This window comes from Plectropomus leopardus, chromosome 17, assembly GCF_026936395.1.
Source record: "Plectropomus leopardus strain MGB_pleo_1.0 chromosome 17, ASM2693639v1, whole genome shotgun sequence".
NCBI classification, from domain to species: domain Eukaryota; kingdom Metazoa; phylum Chordata; class Actinopteri; order Perciformes; family Serranidae; genus Plectropomus; species Plectropomus leopardus.
This window is the reverse complement of record NC_142192.1, coordinates 13,471,244-13,488,067: the sequence shown is the minus strand read 5'-3', so window position 1 is coordinate 13,488,067 and position 16,824 is coordinate 13,471,244. Positions and strand designations below refer to the sequence as shown.

The 16,824-nt window shown below is 41.5% G+C and overlaps 1 protein-coding gene across 1 annotated transcript in view; it reads left to right on the top strand.

Moving 5' to 3' along the window:
• The first annotated feature begins 4,915 nt into the window (after positions 1–4,915).
• elmo1 (engulfment and cell motility 1 (ced-12 homolog, C. elegans)) overlaps positions 4,916–16,824 on the top strand; it is a 147,769-nt gene continuing 135,860 nt past the window's right edge. The window contains exon 1 of the mRNA XM_088089908.1: positions 4,916–5,062. The gene's annotated coding sequence lies outside the window, so the exon portion shown is untranslated. The remainder of the gene's footprint in view (positions 5,063–16,824) is intronic.

The following is a 16,824-nucleotide window of genomic DNA, read 5'->3' as shown; positions in this document are numbered from 1 at the left end:
GGAATGATTTGAGGTTGGAATATGCTCATTTGCTCTGAAAAAAAGCCACAGACATGGGGAAAGAATGTATGTGAATGTGCTCCCTCATTCTGAGAATAAAGATGGCTCTCTTTCTCCAGTGTTTACCCGGCTCAAGGCTGCAAAAACAAAGATGTTAATCATTTCAGCCCTAATGCTTGCACGACTATTTTTCATATTGATAACAATTATCTTTTGAAGACGGTGCAGTGAAACTCCTCACAGAAGTCCGATCATTAAAAAGTGCACACGACCGTACTGCTGTGACCTTCCTAAGAGACGAAGAACATTTTTTTACTTTTGATCTTGTCCTGCGAGCAGTCTGAGGAGACTTCAGAGAGCGTTTCTCAGAAATCATTTCACAGTCCGTAACCTACACAATGCGAAGCGATCCTCCCTCTCTGTGCTGCGCTTCCATCAACAACTCATCAAACCAGCAGCTTCACGGTTGCTTCTTCGTGCTGTACTCGAACCTTTAGGCCACATGTGAGGAAGTCTGGTGCTCCTCTCCTCCACGAGCATCACATTTTTGAGCGTGACGCCCCGTGGGAATGAACTTGAAACATTCCCTTTTCCTAATGACCCTGATAGAGAGACAATTACAGTAGACCTGCAGGGAACAAGCAAACTAGATTTCCATTTAGATTTGTGTCTTAAGCTTTCTGCTGAGCTCAAATGCTGCAGGGAGTGTATGTGTATATGTGAGAAATTACACTTCCATCAAAGAGTGACAGATTATGCAGCTATGAGAGCATTTTAGTTGCTGATAGAACGCTTATTTATCCTCTCCTCTTTCTCATCTCCTTCGTCATGGCGGCTCTGTCTATCCCTCCTCTGGTGCTTTCATCAATAACACAAGATAAATCAGCTTCATTGAAACAGCCTGTTCCACGTTGACTTCTCTCTCTCTCTCTTTCTGAGTAGAACAATGAATCTCCCAGATGAGATTCAGTCACAAGCTGCTCAGAGGGAGGTTGCGCCACGTAGAGAGAATCTGGTCAGCGGAGAGTCTTTATTGAAGCACTCTGTCTTCTTGGACAAGGGACAGGTTAGATTGAGAGCCAGGCCAGTGCTCGTTGTGCAGACTGTGTTAGAGACAGGCCCAACAGATTTTCAGAAAACCAGCTAATTAAATCTTTATGACTGGAGCTCTGCGCTTAACTCATGAATAATAATGTTTTGCAGGAAAGATGCAGTAACAAGGTTTCTCTCCCTTTTGGTAATGTGATATCATCTTCACACCACATGTCCAGTGGTTGTGAAACAAGCTGTGTTCACATCCAAGTGAGGTAAAAGTCCATGCGTAAAGGAAAACAATCTGAGGTGTACTTTGTGAGATGCAAAGAGAAACAAGCGAGACTATTTTATGCGATGCAGGGGTTCATTGTGCTGCATTGGGAGCGTGAACTTTACTGAATGCATCACGCAGCGCTTTTAAATCATATGGGCTGGTTTAAACGAGCAGCGTGTAGGATTTAGTGGCATCTAGTCGTGAGGATTTCAGATTTTAACCAGCTGAAACTTCTCTCCCGCGCCAAGCGTGAACTCCTGGTTAGGATTCATTCAATATTTATCGCTCAGGAGGTTCTTACCAGGAGCTTAATTATCCACAGAGGTCTCTTCCTCTCCAAAACAATCAGACCGGGTGATTAAAACAGTGAAAAAAAGCAGTCTAAGATTACAAGACATATTTTCTCTGATGCTGTTCGGCCTGTCAGAGTCGGCCTGCTTACCAAGCACGTGCTACTGTGAGCTCACATTTCTTCACTGATAACTTACGATCCAGACATACAGGAGGTTTTAACGGGGAGCTAGATCATCTGCAGAGGTCTCTTCCTCTCCAAAGCAAACAAACCCATTGATTTACACTGGTAAATACACTGAATAAAGCAGTTTCATGGTTGAAAAAAGTGTTTTTCTGATGCTGCTCATCACAAAGGGGCGACTAGCTATGATGGCTGACAGGAGTACGCAAAAGGCCCTGTCCAGAACCAGAGCTTGTTTCTCTGTTGTGTGCCACTGTAGAAACATAGCTGGGCAACATGACAGACTCCATGGAGCTCCCTTTTGAGATATAACTGGCTCATTCTGCTGTGCTAAAAACACAGTGATTCTTATTTTCAGGTGATCATTCACAAAAGAAAACATACGTATTATATCATATTCCCCTTAATCTTACACATTTGGCCTTAAAAACCCTCTACTGTCTCCGTAGTCTCAGATAAAAAAGATCACATCCTCTGTAAGCCCTCTGATGTAGTCTTGACCACTATGAGGCTGAAGTCAGATGCAAAAGTCAGCAAAACTCAATGATGGGAGCAAAATAAAGGGGAAAAAGTTAAGTTTATTTGTTCCATAATCCAAAGAACAATCAAGTAGTGTTTAGCAAATAATTCCGCACAATTTGAGCTGTTTGGATGTTATCAAATCTTGAAAAACCACTGCTCATCACTTAGACTGAGTTGCTTGAGCTAAATTGTTATAAACAGTGAAAAAATCACATCTGCAAACTCAAATCTATGCAAAAATCTTGTTTATTATGCCAGCTTTCGGTCAGAGATGATCAGATGCCTTAAAGACCGAAAGCTGGCATTGTAAACATGATTTTTGCATGGATTTGAGTGTGTGGATGTGCTTTCTTTTTCTACTGTTGATAACTGTTTGGATGAACCCCCGAATCTGATGTGACCTTCAAGGGTTAAACCAAATGGATTTCAAGGGGGACGCAGGGAAAACGTCCCCCACTCTCCTCAAATGAAACCATGAAAGCAGACGAGGACTTCTAATATTAAAGACATTTATGGCATAAATTGATGAAGAAAAGGCACAGATTTGTACATAAAAATTCAACAGAATGCAGGAAATTATGTGTTTGATGCCTACAATTTTTGAGTCCCCCTTCCCCAATGTTGAAAACAAACAAAACAAAGAATGATTTAAAACTAGCGTTTGACTTGCCCTGCTACACTTTACTGTTATCTTTGTATCAGGCCTAACTGCCTTCCAAGCCATATGAATTATGTTTTCAAATTAAGATTTTAGTGAAGAACACAGGTTGTCATTTAATGAGGCGGAGGTTTGCATCTTGTGTCTTTCACAGTGAGAAAAAAAAATAGGGAGAAAGAGAGATTTCTGCTGGGTGTGTTGCTCTAGATTATTTATCAGGACGGATGGGGGCTCCTGTATTAATCCTCCTCCTGCTGCTCCTGCTGAGTGGAAACAAGGATGAGCTGCAGGATTGTCTGCTGTTCACTCTGTTTTACTCATAAAAACACACTCTGGATTTAATATCAGAAACTGTCTGTAATCACTGACAAAATTAAAGGGAAGTGGCCTCGTGTGGCTCAGTGCCGCTCTGCTCTGTGATGAAGTCCTATATCCTGTCCTGTGCGCTGACATCCAATGAAACTGTAACATTATGCTGTGTAGGACCACGCTTGAGCTCTATCAAAATGGTCCTCGGCATAATGTAACATCAGAGGGTCATAACCCTTCCCTCCAAACAGCTCTGTGTGGAGACCAGAGAGCGTTCAATAACCATGAATTATTGAAGTCATTGTTCCTGTTTGCCTTCCATGTCTGGCTGCAAGATTGGAGGCAGTCAAGTCTGTGTGTCACCCAACGTCGTGAGAAAAGACGTGGCGTACATAGATGTTTGTTTTCTTTATTCAGATGGAATTTATTGCAGATCTGCTTTATTCACTAGTTGGTATTTGAGAGTGTAGGCAAGGCTACTGTCCACCAGGGGAGTTCTAGGGTAACATTTTATACATAAGAAGACAAGAAACAAACAATAAAAAGCTAATTCATTTTCCTCTGTCCACTGCATAAATAAGGTGTGGTTTGAAAGTACTCTGGAAATTTTGACATTATTGACATAAAAATTATATTTAAACAATTAAATAACTATAATAAAATAACTTAACATATAATTAATCACTGCTTATGAAAAACAGACAAACCTATTGACCTATGTTGAGTGTAGGAACCCCCCCTTCACACACACACACACACACACACACACACACACACAGACACTTCAGTTTTGTTGGGAGGCTACTACATTTTACATGTAACTAACCACATTGAGGAAAGATTTTTTTTGAGATTTCAACAATACAGTAATATTATGAGAAAAACCTGTGCTCTCACCTGGTTTATAGTTTGCAGGCAATATGTTTATTTCTGTAATATGATATCCCCTTTCTCCTAAAAATATATTTTTATTCTCATAAAATTACGACTTTTTTTTCTCTGAAAATTACAACTTCAGTCTCGTAATATTCCAACTTTATTCTCATAAAATGACTACTTTTTCTCGGATAATTACTTCTTTTTTCCCCTATAATATTAAGACTTCGTTCTTGAAATTACAATTTTATTCTCATAATGTTCTGACTTTATTTTCAAAATCTACCTTTTTTTCCCTATTGCATGGCCCTAATCCTCTGTCGTATAACATTGCACCAACCAACCCTTTGAAGGAGCTGGATGGCACAAATGCACAACATTAATCAATAATCACCTAATTTTAGTAAACATTTCTGTAAATTAAACATTTATTTTTAACTGAGACCTTAACCCTTACTTTGCTGCTGGTTAGACTGCTCTAATATAAATTATGCCAAAGAAATAGGCTATAGCAGAGAGCAAAAAGTGTGCCAACCAGCCCCAGTCTCCCCTATTTTCAGACATAACTGACCTCAGAGCTGCTCAAACTAAAGTAGCACACAGACTTCTGGATTTAAATCTGATGAAATGCCACCATACACTCCTTAACCAGTGAGTCAGTGAGCAGCTGGGCTCCCATGTATTCATGCATCCTCTGTCTGGCTTCACCAAGCCAGCCAGCAGACGGCAGAAGAAGAAAAGAGGAAGTGGAAACATCAGCACTATCTCTATACGGCAGAGGAGAGAGAGAGAGAGAGGAGGGAGAAAACACCACTGAGTGACACACACACACTCACACATACACTCCCAACACACACACACACAAACTCCGGACATCAGCGCTTTAGTGGAAGAAGTGTCCTCGCTTCGTCAGGTTTGTCAAAGCACGTTTCTCTTCTTGCACAAATGTTGGTGTTGAGCGGTATTTTTAGCTTCACTTCCCTCGCGCTTTGTGCTAAATGTTGAGGATTCACGATGTTTGGGGGCTTCGCTGCGCTTTGCCTCAGCAAGCGTTTCTGTGTCTGTTACATTGCAGCGAGACAATACTGTGTTTCTTCTGCTGCCTCTTCTCTCTGTATACCTCCCTGCTCCGGCTTTACTTTTGTGAAGTGGCCATAGCGGCTTTGGGCGCTGTTCTGTTTTTTTTTTTTTGTTGTTGTTGTTTTTGCTTATTGACGTGCCTGATTAAAACATCGCAGCCCACTCCGCTTTCACACACATTGAACTGCAGCGAAAATTCAAACTGCAAGTGGTTTCATTCACCGAGCTGCTTTTTTCAGTTCTGGTTTGTTAAACAAGTGCGCGTTGACGCTGCAAGTTGTGTTGTGTTTGCAGCAGATTGACTGTGAGGACGCCGAGGCTGCTGCTGCTGCTGCTGCTGCTGCTTCCCGGCGTGTTTGTTCAGTGCATGCTGTTCGCTTCATGCAAAAAAGTGTTGCGTTTGTAGATGCCTCTGTTTTTCTCTCCACTGCTAATTAAAGAGCTGCTTTAATGGTGTGCAGTGTGTAACTCCAGCCCAGCATGCACGGCCACACCGAGGGCCTGTGATAAGGAGAGGGGAGGGAAAGCTAGACAGCAAATGCAATGTTTCAGCTCTTGATCTCCAGAAAATGAAAGATATCAAGATGCATTGCAACCTGGCAACAGATCACACGTTTATCTGCGGAGTATCTAGCACCGATCATACCAACTGTATTTTCAAACCTGTACATCAGGGGTTCCCAAAAGTTTTCACGTGACCCTTAATTTGCGTGTTTTTTCTGTTTATTATTGCTAATTATTATTGTTTTTTTTCTCTCTTTTTTTGTTACTAATTTTCAGGTCGTTTTCTTACACCCCCCCACCCCCCTTATTTAGTTTTAAGGAAATTTCATTAATTTTTTGCTAGTTTTCAAGACATAAACATGTTTTAAAGAGTTTTTTTAGCTAGTTTTGGGGCCATTGTGTTGTTGTTTTTGTTGTATTTGTTGTTGTAAACCATGGGCCTGTGATTAGGAGAAGGAAGGCAAGGCAAGTGCAATGTCTGAGCTCTGGACCTCCATAAAATAAACGTTATCAAGATATGTTATGACTTGGCAACAGTTCATCCATTTATCTGAGGTCTAATACTTAGTATACTTAGTATACTCACTCTCTTTTCAAAGCTGTGCCTCAGGGATTTCCAAAAGTTTTCACATGGCCCTTACTTAACTAAAGCGCTTTAGATCAGTGATTCCCAAACTTTTCTGGCTTGAACCCCTCAATACAGGTTGCATATGCCTACAGATTGAAGCTATTTAAAGCAACATTAATCAACTTTAAGTTGATTGCTGAGACTCGTTCCCACGTCATCAAATATCAACAGTTTGGTTTGGTAGTGGACCCGAAACACCAACCCAAAACACCTGTATTTGACAACCTGGGAATGAGACTCAAGAATCAATTAAAAGTATTATAATGTTGCTCTAACCTACGTCTTTTTTTCCTTCAAGGATTTAATAATTCACCATGTCTTTGCTTTGTTGTAATGATGGTTGTTTCACACTACTCAGAACTGGCTTACAAAGCCTGATTTTGCCACTGCATTGGACCAGTTGCTCTTGACCTTTTTCATGTCAAGATACATATTAGGTTACACAACCTCATTTGATTTTGATTTTGATTTTGCCTCAGGGACGTCCATCTGGAAAGATCTGGTTGTTAGATTTGATTAAGAGATAACCACAGAGGACGTGAAACCTATGAACAGAGTAGTCACTTCTGTGACTCTTGCTCACATACCTTATTTCTATGGTGAATTAAATAGTAAAAATAAACTATTTCTTATTTTTCTGGGGACCCCAGGACTTCCTTAAGACCCTTGGGGGTTCCCAGACCTCTGGTTGAGAACCATTGCTTTATACCACCTCTGTTAGAAAAGAGTTTGCCCTTAGTAGCTCCTTTCTGAAGTTATTTGAGCAGGATCCTAAAAATATTAATACTGTACATCAGCGATTTCCAACCAGTGGTAGGTGTACCTGGGGGGGTACTTACACTGTTACCAGGGGGGACATGGACAGATTGTTCTGTAGCTCAACTAATTTGAAAAAACAAGAAAATATTTGATTAAATTGAAAAATATCCACATTCTTGTGTTTTGAGGGTAAATTAACATGCAAATAGGATTACAAATTGAAGCAACGCTTGACTTTCAGCATATTTATTGCCACAATAATCCAAACAGCTATGACATTCAGTTTCTGATTACAGCTGTAACGATTAATCGATTAGTTGTTAACTATTAAATTCATCACCAACCAATTTGATAATTGATTAAATGTGAGCATATCCTAGATTCTTTACTCCTTTATGACAGTGAACTGAATATCTTTGGGTTGGACAAAATAAGACATTTAAGGATGTCATCTTCGGCTTTGGGAAACACAAATTGATTTTTTTTTTTTCTTGTTACCATTTATACATTTATAAACCAAACAACTAATTGATTATTCAAAAAAATTGGCAATGAAGGTAGTTGCAGCCCTATTTCCAAGAAATCACCAAACAGTCGAGTCAATTCATGTTGTAATCAAGAGTATTTTAAATCTAGTCAGCAAACAGGCAGAGAAGTTGATAGCTGCAGTGGTGACTAAATTGTAGAAAGTTTGATTTTTGCCCCTCCAAGTGTCACAAATGGCCGAACCCTACAGAAACAAACACAAAGGCTAACAAAGGATGACTTCAGGGTTATGTTGTCTTATATCTATGTATGAATTCACATGGTCCACCACTGCTAGCGGTGAGTTTCTCTGTGGTAAAATATTTTTTAACAATTTCATAAAGCCAGCCCATCCATCAAAAAGTCTCTTGAGCCTGTCTGATAAGGCTGTTGGACAAAAAGTTGGGAAATGACTGCTGCATTAGAGAAACTGCAGCTATTTCTCTTTATGCCTTTGGTTCCACGGTGGTAAGATCCCCTGGTCGTCACTAGACCCCGCTTTGACCGTGGCTCCATTCCCCCTCACTGATCGCTCAGTAACCAGTAAGAGACCACAGCAGCATTGCTCTGTGGCACACAGCGTGCCTCGGCTCTCTCCTCCTCACGTCAGCGCAGCCTGGAGGCTACTCTGTCGTCTTTTCTCGGTCCCTCTGCCCCTGCAGGCGGCTTCTGATGGAGTGAGAACCCATTTACATGCCCTGTTAGCCACCAAAGACGTCTCTGTTGTGATGGAGCCTGCACGCTTGCTGGAATCACCGTGTCAACTTGACAGTAAACACAGGCAAACATACAGTAGCCTAGATACAGGAGCACATCAGCATGTCTCAGACACAGACAAAGAAGCGGATCTCAAGAGCTTGTCTATAAGGGATATATGGGAGGGGTTTGTTTCAAGTGCCACTCTGGGAGAGAAAGTTCTAGGTTATTGTTTGGTTCCTTCTCGTTGTCCATGAGGATATCGAGTGTTATGTGATATGAGTTTCCATTATGATGACATACTTGAACTGAGCGATTCTATGTTGCATTGTGAGGTTTTGGCCTATATGCGCGCCCTGTCTATGTAACTGTGGTTGACAGTGGGTTAGAGATTGATGTTTGGTTTTAGATTCAGGTCTGGCCCAGCTTCAGTAGTCAAGCAACGCAATCTTCAACTCATACTTTGGAGCAAACCGCGAACTTGAGCGCTCTCTCCCATCAAACCGGCATGTGTGTGCGCAGCATCGGCCGGTAGCTGTCCAGTTCAGAACTGAAGCATGCCAGAAGTGTTATATTTCAGTTTTACAGCCACCGGAGGGACCTACACGTCAAAGGAATGCACACACATGTGAAAACAAGTTTTATTAGCCATAGCAAACCTCCATTTCTTGTTAGCTGGCCTGCCCAAATAAATATTTCTTTATCCCTACAGGGTCTTAAAAATCAGCAAGCATTGCAACACAAGAGTTGATGAAAAGTGAGAAGGTAGCAGCCTTGAATTAAACCATACGCCAAAGCAAACTGATGGAATTAACCACGAGTGCTTTGTTTTAAATAGTGAAACATAATCCAGGAAATGAGATTAGTGTAAAGAGGCAGAGATGGAGAGGCAGCTTGGAATACTTTTTTGGGGAAAGGATCGGTGCCTGGCCTCGCTTACTGAGACCCTGGTGTTGTATGTGTTTGACATCCTCTCACCACCTCCTGAAGTGCAAACCTCGCCAATTTCTGTCTCCTCTTGCCTGTCAGAGCCCTCTGCTCCCTCCTCTTTCAGCTTGTTATCTTCCTCTCATTAGCTTACTCTCTTACACTCGCTTTCTCACACATGCGATCCTGCTGTCTCTCTCATTTTAGCATCCCCATCTCTTTGCATGTTCTTCTCATTTGCTCACTCGCACATTGCAGCCCCCATCTTTTTTTCTCACTCTCAGTTCCTGCTCCCTGCGGGAAATGGAAGTATGTAAATTGTTTTCTCCTTGATGTATGCCTGGCCTGCTATCTGTCCATCTTAATGAACTCATTTCCCCCTTTTTTTCCTCCCGAAAGTCACACCAAAAACTTCAGGGCCCCCAAATTTCCTGTCATCTCTCTGCCACTTTCTATGTCTTTATTTGTGCTATAAGCCATTGAGAACGCCTACACTGTAAAATCTAACTATTTGATTTTACTTAAAAAATCTAGGAAACTGATCACCTTGAAAATGCAATTAAATATAACTATTAGTCTTAATTAGTGTTTACTTTATATCAAAATGTTTACTTAAAATTTAGTAGGGCTGCCTCTTGAAAGTTTGGCTTGAATCATCACTCGGAGGCCCTCAGTCTACTGAGACTGAAGTCAAGCAGTCATTTTAAATCTATGCGGTGTACTTCTTGGGACGTTTTGGTCTCCAGATTTTGCGGCCGTGTGAGTGCTCTTGACTTTTATGCTACTCTTTATAGCTGTGGACATGCATGCAGTGGCACAGAGGGAGAGAGAGGCCGCAACATAACATGAAGAAGCTGTGAATTTGTACCTCATAGTATGTTAAAAGGAGAAATTATTTAGCTTTTGTTCATCTAGTGACTGCAAAAAATGTTGTTGCACATTTACAACCTGTCATTAGCGGTGTTTCCTTGTTATATATTACATAAATGGTGCTGTCACGCTGAACTTCCTGCGGAGCCCCGTTCATACTTTAAACCTTTGTATGGACACCAGAATGAGCCATCGCATATTTGTGTTGAGCAGTCAAATCAGATTCCACTGACATAATTCTGAGTCACGTAAAACTCTATACAACTTAAATATATCAATCTCTCTGCGTTTTAGCAACTTCAGTAAACCATCTGTCTTCTGCTGGTTGCAAACTAGTCATCATATTCTAAACATGTTAAGAAAACAGAACTTGCATATCTCCTAACTTCATCATTTTTTGAAATCCTCTTTGTCAAGTTAAACCAGACTAACTTGGTATACAGAAGTCGTAAACACTCAGAAAAGAAGTGGCTATTCCACTTGTCATTTTTTAGTTGCAACAACTTCACAAAATTTAGTAAATGCAGCAACATTTCTTTAGAAAATCTAATAATTAGATATAATATAGCTATAATTAAGACTTAACTGTTATTTTTACTTTCTTTATTCAAGGCAATCGATGTCCAAGATTATTTTAAGTAAGATCAACTCTTCAGATTTTTGAGTGTATAAAAAAAAATACCACTTAATGTACAGGTATCCTGGTACAAACTGGTGCCTCTGTCCTTTGGCAGCTTGAGGTTAGATTAATTTGCAGTTCCAAATGAGATGAATGTTGCCTTGCATAATTGCTCCCTGTGGTATGAAGTTAATTAAAACAGCAGGTAGGTACTGAAGGTGCGATGGGAAGGTGCCAGACAGCCAGACAGACATAGGTGGGTGAGAAGAGATCTCATAGGTACTGCTGCCATGTTCTGCTCTTTAGATTTCTGATTGTTGCCTTGGGCTGAATTCAAAGCCAAGCAGCTCTGTCACGATTGCAATAAAGTAGAGAAACTGATGGAAAAACGTGTTGTTTTATGACAAACTGTGATCTTGCAGCGGCCGCGCATGGGTATGTATTTCAACCTTTTTAACCTGAGCTTCTATAAATGTATATGTTTTGTTCCTCGGGCCCATCCGTTCTTAGTATATGAATCAGTTTCAGCAGAGAGCATCCGTAGGCATGTTTTTCAGTCCAAGTCTAGACTTTATGCGGAGTGAAGCAGCCCTAGATGACCCAGAAACTGATATGGTTCCCCCTGCGTGCTCGCTCTGCCCGCTGCATTCCAGCTGTGGCGGTGCCGCAGAGCTCTGTAAATATTGAGTGAGAGGTTAGCCAGCTCTCTCGCTCTTATGTGTTTGTGGTGTTTAGCATTTCTCAGCTAAGTGCTGCTCAGCCTCTGAGCCTACTGACCCGGTAGGATAAATGGTTAGGTAGTCTAACCAGTATATCTCCACTCCAGCTGTGTGAGAGGCTTGAACTGACTTAACACTTAGAGTTGGGTACTTTGCAGGGATTGTCGAGTTGTGTGTGTGTGGGGTGTATGCGGCTGCTGTAGTGGGATTGTGCGTAATGTGTCAGTGGCATTAACATCACACGGTATATGATTTATGGCATGTTTGCACATGTGCTGCAGAGATCTGCCGGATTTCAGCGCTGTGTTGCTGTGTCAGTTTTTATTTTTTCTCCAAGGCTTGTGCCCTTTTCACAGTAGCTGCGTGCTGGTGTTTCAGCTTGACACAGGTGCTAAACACAAGTTTTCGTCAGCTGTAAACTAATTATAGCTTTTCCCTTGTGTATGTGTGTATGTGCATGCATTTGTGTGTCTCTGAGTGCTTTAAGTGGTATGTATGGGTCATCGCTTGATCACTATACATGCGTTCACGTATGGATGGCTGCTGTCGAACTCCCTTGCGTATCCGTTACTCAATCCATCCATCTATGCATCTCTTGATCCACGAGCTCATTCATTCATACATCCGTTGCTTTGTTTTTTGTTTCTTTGTCTCTGTCTCCCTGTCCATGACAATATGACCAGGTGGTCTGGCTCGATCAGGCACACATGTATCATCACTAAATCCCTGCATGATCAGTGCGAATCCCTTCAGGCCCCACGGTGTACACGTCCCTTGACACGACAGTCTCGCCCACTACTGTCTTCAGTGAGTGTGAGTCAGTGGAGGCGCCCTAGTTTTCTGCACCGCTCTCCCCAAAGTGTGCACTTGACTTGCGGTATCTGTGTCGAACCATTAGTTCATGGAAGTTTTTGTCTCATGTGGCGATGAGTTTTCGGTTTGCTGTCTGATTTGGGGTGTTGAGGGATTTGTATGAACACTGTGTGCTTGTCATCTTTTTCAAGCACTTTATTATGACATTGCCGCAGTGTTATTTGTAATTTTTTGAACAGTGTATCACTGAGAAAGTTTATGAACTGTTGGTGTGAGCCGAACACTAACTTACATCCAAACGATGTGCATCTGATTTTAAGGAAAGACCGAAGTTGTCATGTCTCCTGGAGCATTTATGCTGTGCTTCATGATGCTTGCTGTGAAAAATATTAAAATGTCATAGTTTTTCCTTCTTTCTTTCCCTCTTTTCCTCCCTCCCTCCTGCCCTCACAGAGCAGAACATACTTGTGCATCTTCTGCTGTACATAGGTGAAAACAAGTCTAAAACAATCAAAGTAGCAAATTACATTTACTGCTCTGTTTCACTTACATTAAAGTAACAAAGCAGGTGGAGACGAGTGCACATGAAAGGAATCATATTAAAATTATATCTGGCAGGTTCATTTACCTCCTTCTTACTTACATATACTTATTAAAGGGAAGGCAACCAATTTTACACACCACAGATTGGTAACATGTCTTGTGGTGTTCTACTGCATGTGTGAATTTTTTGGCTCCAGAACGAGCTGAGCAAAGTCTGATAAATTGCCACACGTGATAACAACAGAGACAGAGTTGGTTGGGTTTAAAAACTACAAGTTTGAAAATAACAATCTGGCGAGTTAGAAGTGAGCTGACAAGACCTCTGTAGGCTGCTTCACTCTTTTCTCGAGGCTTTCGACTCCGACCGAACTGTCAATGGTGGGGCTGCGTTATGGGTAACGTAGGCATCATTTTTTCACAAGGAAGAAGAGAGCATTTCGTCGTGAATCTTAAAGTTCAGCTTTTCCACAGAATTATTGTTATTTGTGTGTGTGTCCCTTTTTTTTACCATTCTGTTTCCCCCTCTCTAAATTCGGATGTTTTTAAGGCCTGTGCCTTTAACATCTTCCACTACTGTGTGTGTCGGGCTGAGTGTTTACAGTAATGGAAGTAAAGAGCAGGTTCTACTTCAGTGAAGCACTGATGAGACCTTGAGGGCTTAGGGCTGTCCCCCTTAACATCAGCAAGAGCTTGAGGACTCCCTGGCTGACTTTTGGAGCCTTTTTACATGTGCCCTTTCTGTAAATGCTGGAGACTTTGCTTGAGGGAATAACCCACATTTCATGCCCTTATTTTAAACATGTGGATGACAAGGAGTTGAAGTTGAAAACCCAAGAACAGCATATTTATTAGAAAAGAACATGGTCACATTGATGTGTTCTCATCTAAACGATAAAACAATGTCACTTGTAATATACAAGGATCAGGGTAGACATTGGGACTGGTATCATCCAGTCTCTCATGCCCAGTATTACATATAATACACCACTGCAGAGAGACAGAACTGAGACAGAAGGCTGAGATTAATATATATTTTTTCCAAGTAAAGGAAAGGTCTGACTGAGTCACGTGTTAAAGCCAGGGCCAATCAGAGGTTGGCCCCATGTCGTCTGTCTGTGTCTCACAGGTGCACACACAACTATGATCTCGTCAACGCCGTCCCATGATGAGAGTGGACAGCACATACGGATGAGTGGAAGTTCAGTGAGGTGGAGCGGAAGTAAAACTAGCCTGTTGTTTTGCTCGGTATGGGAGGGGGGAGACACTGCTTCTAAGAAACCTATCGTATTATTTGTTTCCTATTTTACCATTTAATTGCCAACATGCTCGCTCTCTATTTTGGCCCCTTATTTTCTTGTGCTCCTTGTCTCCCTTTTCGTTCTCTGTTTTTAAGAGTCAATCTAAGCAATGATTATGGAGTCCCTGTTTGCTTAGATTTATGTATTGGTTAGAAAATGACTCTGTTAAGACTTGATTTATTCTTTGCTGTGACTGGAGGGAAAGCAGATATGCACAGAAGATACTGGCAAAATGTGTGACTGTGTGTGTTTTCTTCAGGGCTGGGTATCAGTACTTGATACCTTTTTAGGTATCGACTGAAGTAACCCAATACCAAGTAGTATCGAAACTTCTTCAGTGAAATGATACCTGCATTTGATCCTATTTATACCCAGATCTAAATAAAAGAGACTATTTGTATGGTTTTGCTTGGCTGCAAGTGTTCAATTTATTGCAAAGTGTGATGGAAAAGCGACAGCATCACCTTCACTCCTTTCAGTCTGTGTCTGTGAAGTCAAGTGCATTGTATTCATGGATGTATAAAGAGAACTGGATATAGCATTGTAAGGGGGGCCTGTAGAGCCTGTTACCTAGAGTTTAGCACTCCACTAACATGAACCCGGTCAAAATGATTTTATTCTGCGACTCTTCTCACAGGTTCAAAATGTTATTGGACCAATTTGATCAAATTTTGTCAGTGAAACAAGCCATTTTCCAGGAATTGTGACTCTCAAAAAACATATCTACTGACTTACAGACGTCTCTCTCACCATAAGTCTATGAAAACATCTTTTTGGGCTACATGACATGGTGTGATAGATGTTTTCCACTGTTTGGCCACTACGAAAATTGGTGCCAAAGTCTGGCACGCTTCCTGGATGCCTTGGTGTCTTTGATGGAGCTGACAGTTTAGCCTACAGTGAAGACATTGTTTGAAAGTATGGGCATACTGTGTCTGGTGGCATTTTATTTAACTGAATGATTGGTATCAAATGATGTGGAAAAAAAGGTATCAAGTAAAGTTCTCCATTGGTATCGGTATCACTACAAGGGTATTGGTATTGAAATGTTTTAAATGATACACATTAGTCTTTGATATTTCTGATGGTAGTGTTGCTCCACACAACAAAAACACATCTTTCTATACTTCCCCCACTTGTTTTCTTATGGCTGCAGCAAGCTTGTTCATTTCAAGTTATTACTGTTTGGAAGACTTGAAGGTAGAGTGAAGATGTAGCGCAGTACCACATAGCTAAACGTATTGCATAATTAATGGACGGGCTGAGATTAAGGATTTGAACCCATTCTGTCACGATGGAGGCCTCTGCGATGCCAACATGTCACAGCAGTGTTTTCGGTGAGACTAGTCAAGGCTTCCTCTAGAGAAAGGGGATTGAGGAGGAGTGGAGGGCCTCTCATAACATGCCAAGGTCACAAGCGCTGGTTCTCTCCGGCTGGGGAACTGCAAGCCTTGGATTGAAGGTGTGTTGCTTTATGTCGGGGCTGCCTCTGAGTCTCTGAATAAATCAAAACGCAGAAGGACATTCGGAAACAAGACACTTTGATAGCTCCCTCTCTCTATTTCTTTTGCTTTCAAAATCTCTGTCTTCACTCCCCACTTGTAAGACTTTACAAGCTGATCCCCCTTCGTTCATCATTTCTGCCTTGCATGCTCATCCATCTATCACTTCTTGCCTCTTCTCTATCCGTCACATATATGTTCTCACAGGAACTGTCCATCTGAGCAACTCTGCATATACATATTGCTCAGTTCGTGACTCTTACTGCCCACACATTGACCATCGGCAGCAGCAGAAGCAGCAATGTTCAACAGGGCATCTGGAATTTATCGACCTACACAAGGCTCCAGTGGTTGTCTCTCCTGCTGCTCCAGCGCAGTAGCAGCCTGAAGTCTATTTCTGTTGGCTCCAACAAGCCAGTAGAAACAAGCCATAATCACTCTCACACCCTGACGCTGCATTTCATCACCTGTTGGCAACAATTAAATGTGATCTGCAGCTGGGTAATTCATCTGGAAAACAACGACTGCATGAAGAGGACTAGCTATAGGCGCACCAAGCCTTGTTTAGGGGGATGTTGATGCCCTCAAAGACCAAAAGGTCACCGATATAAAGAAGGCCCCCATAAAACTAGGCTGTCTCTGTAGTAGAAAGATGTGAATACTTTTGAAATTCGTACCACATGATCAGAGAAAAAGGGTGCTTTTACTTAAGAAGTAGAAAACCTACAAATAAGTACAGTTTTACAGTTAAGCGGTAGGCTAAAACATGTTTCTCAAAACATTTGAGGCAAGAAATATGCATCGCACTAACTGACTCTTGGTTTATATTTGACCAGCGCTGCTCATTTTACCATTTGATCTCGGTTTTACTGTGCAGGAAGTAGTGTGGTGCCCACTTCCTGTTTACAAACTCTCGCCATTACACAAAAAAGGGGCATTATATACATTTCTGAAAACATTTTAGGCAAGAAATAGGTAGTGCAGTAACGGAATTTTTATTTATAATCGATTAACACTGCCTAGTTTTACCGTTTGATCACATTTCGGTTTGAGAGACAGAGAGGCAGGTGTGTCTCTTGATCAGCTGTATACTCTGAGTACGTGGCGGTGGCAGCAGGGTTGTTGGCGGTTGGTGGGCAATGTGAAAATGTAAAAATACAGCCTGTAGTTTGAGCAACAGCCCCAAAAGCCA